At 36.7% G+C, this 6,000-nt stretch overlaps 1 protein-coding gene across 1 annotated transcript in view; it reads right to left on the bottom strand.

Moving 5' to 3' along the window:
* LOC111825342 (40S ribosomal protein S10-1-like) overlaps positions 1 to 6,000 on the bottom strand; it is a 32,339-nt gene that overhangs the window by 2,353 nt on the left and 23,986 nt on the right. The gene's annotated exons all lie outside the window — the stretch shown is intronic.

Here is a 6,000-nt window from a genome sequence, read left to right as displayed (position 1 = left end):
CTTGCGGAGTAATGCGTAGTGTACCTCAATTGTCCAGAGGAATATTTGAGGTCCTATAAAGCATAAACTCGGCCCGTGGGCGCCCCACGGAAGCAGCAGCGCCGGGTGTGCTCTTGACGCTCCCGCGGAGCTTGGTCTCAAGTCCGTCCCGGGTTATTCCCGAAAAAGTGTTCTTGCACACGCATTGAAAATAAAACATGCCTGCGTACAGGACGTACTTGGAAGTACTTAGGACGTGATTAATCGGAAATGTGACTATTAGCTATCTCTTTTTAAAATAAGGAAATGAATCCCTCGGTGTGTGAGAGAAATAAACTCATGTCCCAGACACTCCCACTGTACGTTTTCATCTTTTTAAACAAAAATGAACATTACATGATAGTATTTGAGACGTGTTCCTATAAGAAATCAGAGATGCTGCTTCATAAGGTTGAAGAACCAGTATTTTGGAATGGTCCCTGTTTCTCCAGCGGTGGTGTTTAAATGGGTCTATACATGTGTTAATACAACTATACAACCTTGCCCCCCCACCCCCCATGAGGTCAAATTTACCGTGATAATTTTTTCCTTTTTAATTAAATATTTATTGTTGAAAGTAAAAGAAAAAAAAAAGGAAACATTATCGCCCTACCTGGTTTGGCTCGGTGGGTAGAGCTCCAGCCTGCGGACTGAAGGTCCCCGGTTCGATTCCAGTCAAGGACACACGCCCGGGTTGTGGGCCAGATCCCCAATGGGGGGCGTGCAGGAGGCAGCCGATCAGTGATTCTCTCTCATCATTGATGTTTCTATCTCTCTCTCCCTCTCCCTTCCTCTCTAGAATCAATAAAAATATTTTTTTAAAAAAGAAGCCTTGCCGAAACCGGTTTGGCTCAGTTGGATAGAGCGTTGGCCTGCGGACTGAAAGGTCCCAGGTTCGATTCCGGTCAAGGGCATGTACCTGGGTTGCGGGCACATCCCCAGTAGGGGGTGTGCAGGAGGCAGCTGATTGATGTTTCTCTCCCATCGATGTTTCTAACTCTCTATCCCTCTCCCTTCCTCTCTGTAAAAAAAAATCAATAAAATATATTTTTTTTAAAAAAGGAAGCCTTATCAAAAAAGTGATGTGACTTTTATTGTGATTTTATTATAATAATATTATTTTAAATTAAAATATCAGATCCCAGGACAAGAGCACTAAAGAAAATGAATAAAGCCTTGAAGAAAACAAGATCCAGATGAAAGCAACTGACCATACTTAAATGTTTCTCCCAAGAAACTAGGATATGTTTACAAGCTAATATTTTACCTTAAATGTCAAAATTTAAGAATAATAAATATTGAAAATGACTATGTGCCAGGCGCAGTGAGTAAGTCACAGACTTCGTCTTCAATGAACTATAAAAGTCTAGGGCAGTGGTTCTCAACCTGTGGGTCGGGACCCCTTTGGGGGTCGAATGACCCTTTCACAGGGGTCGCCTAAGACCATCAGAAAACACATATATAATTACATATTGTTTTTGTGAATAATCACTATGCTTTAATTATGTTCAATTTGTAACAATGAAAATACATCCTGCATATCAGATATTTACATTATGATTCATAACAGTAGCAAAATTGCAGTTATGAAGTAGCAATGAAAATAATTGTATGGTTGGGGGTCACCACAACATGAGGAACTGTATTAAAGGGACACGGCATTAGGAAGGTTGAGAACCACTGGTCTAGGGGAAGGCCAGAAGGCAATACACTGCCTGTGTCTACCTCTATCTATGGTGGTACTTACCCCATAATATTGTCAGGTACAGTGGGAACGTCAAGGAGGTGATGGCATCTCAGAAGACTTCCAAAATGATGTGTGAACTAGATCTTAGATGTTGAATTGGAGCTGGCCAGACCTTAGGAAAACCATGTAGAAAGGCATAGCGTTGTGAAGAGCGCTCCTCTTGGGTGAGCAGAGGGAACAGACTGCCTGTTGACCCCACTTCCTTGAAGGATCTTCGATAGACACACCATCACTGGGACCCATCCACAAGATCAAAAAGGAAAAAAAAAAAAAGAATTGAATCTTGCAGTATAGAATGACCATATTTGTATCTAAGATTTTAAAGGAAATCTTGTCAAACGCCTTCCAGAAATTCACATGTTTCAACTATGGTATCCCAATAATAACATTTGGGGAAGTTGGTGAAGGATACATATACAGAAAATCTTTTCATTTTTTTGGCAAGTTTTTAATATCTCAAAATTTATTTTAAAATTAAAAAAAACAGTAAGTTTAGCTTGAGATGTCTAATTCTTATTAATGCTTCTATAAATCACTCTTTTCTAAAAATTCAAAATGATGTATTTAAAAATAAATTCTAGAATTTGGACAATTTTTTATAAGATTCACAAGATCCACCATATATTCCTTGACAGTGAAGACAAAAACCAAATAACAGTTGTAAAAGTTGTATGCTTTATGTTCCTAGTTAATTGTTTTTGCTCCAAAGTTAAAAACCCTTCTATAATTTGCTATAACTCTTTGTAAACATCTGTACCCCTTGTCTTAAGGAAAATTATTCTCTCCAATAAGTAAAAATATTGTTAATCTTTATTAGCATACTTGGGTGTATATTAATTACCTTATAAGCTTATTTAGAAGAAAAGTAGGATCTGATTTACAAAAATGTATTCAACAGAAAACTTTCAAGAACCTAACTTCTGTAAAGAATTATATCTTCCTTTTCTTTTTTCTTTTAAGAGTGATATCTTAGTACATATTTCAAAGTGTGTATTAGTGGAAAAAACCTATATAATGATTGGATAAATTTGAAGTTTTCCCTTCTGGATATATGCTATCAAGGAATTATTGATAATTGTTTTTATCTATGATAATTGTATAATGGTTTTATTTTCTGAAAAAGAGTCTTCATCACTTAGAGTAGTATTCTAAATTACCATATTTACAGATGAAATTATATGACAACTAGAATTTGCTTCAAAATAATTTGAGGGAATAATGGGTATAGTATAGATGAAATACAATTGGCCATGATTGAATCTGGGTCATAGGAACATGGCAGTTCATTATACTAGTATCTATATTTTTGTGTGTGTTTAAATGTCCCATAAAAATGTTTTTTTAAAAATATATGGGAGATCTGGGAGAATATAGGAAGCAATAGGAAGACATACTATTTTTTGAGGCAATCTAATAGAAATGTTTCTTAATTTTAAATTATGGAATAATTTAACCTAATATCTATGCAAAGAGAGATTGCTATAATTATTTGAGCTTTTTAAAAATATATATATTTCTATTTCAGAGAGGAAGGGAGAGGGAGAGAGAGATAGAAACATCAATGATGAGAGAGAATCATGGATCGGCTGCCTCCTGCACGCCCCCTACTGGGGATGGAACCCACAATCTGGGTATGTGCCCTTACCCAGAATCGAATCTGGGACCCTTAAGTCTGCAGGCCGATGCTGTATCCACTGAGCCAAACCGGCTAGGGCTATTTGAGCTTTTTAAAACTCAGAATCGTTTGAGTGTGTCCCTATATTTTTTGTTATATAATAAAGAGGTAATATTCTAGGGGAAAATGAAAAGAAAGGATATCTTTAACCTACAAACACTTATACAGAGCTTACCATGTGCAGGTAGCCTTTTAAGTGCTTCACAATTACAATTCATTTAATCCTCCTAACAAACCTACAAGGAAGATAATGTTATTATCTCCTACTTACAGATGGGGAAATCAAAGCCTATAGAGATTAAATGACCTGAACAAGGTCACACAGCTGTTAAACAATAGAGTGGGCTTTGAATCCAGAAAGTCTTACTGCAGAAGCTCCTGATGATAAGAAATATGACTTGAAGAATCAAGCCTATAGAAATGATAGTGTTAGGGCAGAAAAATGAATACACTAGAATGTGTATTGCATAATTTTGTATTTATTAAATATTGGAAACAGCCTACATGTCCCATCAATAGCAAAATAAACAAATCCGTACAGAATCTAATTTGGGCAGATGTTAAAAAGAAGACTGACTTAGAAAAAGTATAAATTTTTTAAAAAATTATTATTCATTGATTTGAGAGAGAAAGAGAGAGAACCATCAATTTGTTGTTCCACTTATTTATTCATTCATTGGTTGATTCTCGTATGTGCCCCAACCAAGGATCAAACTAACAACTTTGGTGCATCAGGATGACACTCCAACCAACTGAGCTATCTATCCTGCCAGGGCCAAAAAATTACAAATATTTTAAACTAAAATAGAAAGTTGTAGTATCATAAACCCATTAAAATCTCTATATAGTTTGAGAAGTGTAAAAGAATATACATCAAACTAGTAAGTGATTTTCTCTGAAAAGTAGATTAAAAGAAAGGGAATAAAAGAGGGTACTTTGTAATTTAAAAAATTTTAATGTAATGCTTACAAACAGTGGGAAAATTCTGATAGAGTAACAAGAAAAATAATAATTAATCAAAATATTACCTTTTGATAACATTTTATGGCCCTGTGGACAAAAGGGGCCACTTTCGAACCTGACAAGCTCAGGGAAGGCCTTCATGACAGTCTTGCAAACTCAGAGACCTAAAGTAACCACAAAGGATGGTCTGAAATTAAAATTTAACTAAAAGCAGTTATGGTGGGTAGTCACCTCCTAGGCTGGTATCTTCACTGACAAGGTCAACCTTTACCTTAACTGAGCCTATCTGTCTTTTTGCACCTATGATAACATATCCTTGAAATGTCTGGGTAACTTGTAACTTCCCTTTTTCTGGACTCTCTGGGGCCCAACCTAATGTGCCTGGGCACCAGAAAAGATGCCACAAATTCCTTCATTGTTATCATGTTAATTGTTCCTGCACCCACCTAAGTATGTGTCTATCATTTTACTTTTTATCTAATTCCCACCCCATCCCCATCCCCTTTGCTTTCTCCTGCCTCTCTAGTCTATCACCAATGGATTTCATGTAACCCACCTGAGTCTCTTCCTTTGATTGCAATGTATAAATATACATGTAACCCTCCATTCTCAATCCATTGAGGTTCTGCTTCCCCGCAATTGTCAACAGTTTGGCTCAAATAAACTCACAAAAATTCTTTACAGGCCTCAGTGTTTTTATGTTAACAGCCCTTTTTCTAGACATAAATATAAACATATAAAATAATATATATTCCAGATTTTGATCATATTACTAGACAATATGAAGTTAATATAAGATTAAACAAGTCTTAAGCCCTTTTCTTGGGCTTCTTATATCATCAAAGTCCAAAATTCATCTACCTGCGTGCCTTTCCCTTCCCCCTTTTCCCTCCACAGCATGCATCTCCTAAACTCTAAGGAAGTCCATGAGATTTGCAACCAGGGGGGCAATGGGCCGAGGTAGCTCATCCCAGGGTGAACCCCCTGAACCTGTCCCCAAGGTCCCTTTTTCTCTGATTCTCCAATGAGCTAACAGCAGCCCCCAACTTGGTTCACTTCTTTCCGATGACATTTCTAGACAGCCAAAGCAGTCCCACCTAGTCTCTCTCCTGTTGTTTTTTTTTTCTATCCTAGGCCCTTCCTTGTTTCACTGTCCCTAGCTTTAATAAACATACTCTCAGATAAAAATTTAAAAAGTTCATCTACCTATCAACATCCTAACTCATGTGGTATTAAAGGAGTTGTTTTTTAATCCCTTTTATCAGCTAACTAAAGAATCCTCAGGGCTAGGCTTTAGTTACCTGAGCCAGGAAAACTAGCTGCTTTACTTCATCCCTGAGGATTGACCTTTCACTCTTAGAGATCTGTGTGTCTGGTGTAGCAAAGTTAAAGAGGCAAGCAGTTATTCAAGTAAAGCTTCTTAGCAGAAAAATCCACGTAGGCCATTCAAAACCAAAATTACCTTTTATTTCTCTGGAGGTGCAATGCTTAGATTATTTGAGTTCTTGTTTATAATACCTAGGAAGATTAATTGGATTTTAATATAAACTTGGAGACCAATAATGTTTGATTGACTAGGCAAATGCCAATGGTTTAA

The sequence above is a fragment of the Myotis lucifugus genome, unplaced genomic scaffold, assembly GCF_000147115.1.
Source record: "Myotis lucifugus unplaced genomic scaffold, Myoluc2.0 scaffold_22, whole genome shotgun sequence".
Lineage (NCBI taxonomy): Eukaryota > Metazoa > Chordata > Mammalia > Chiroptera > Vespertilionidae > Myotis > Myotis lucifugus.
The sequence above is the reverse complement of the archived record's forward strand: the minus strand, read 5'-3'. Positions and strand labels throughout refer to the sequence as shown.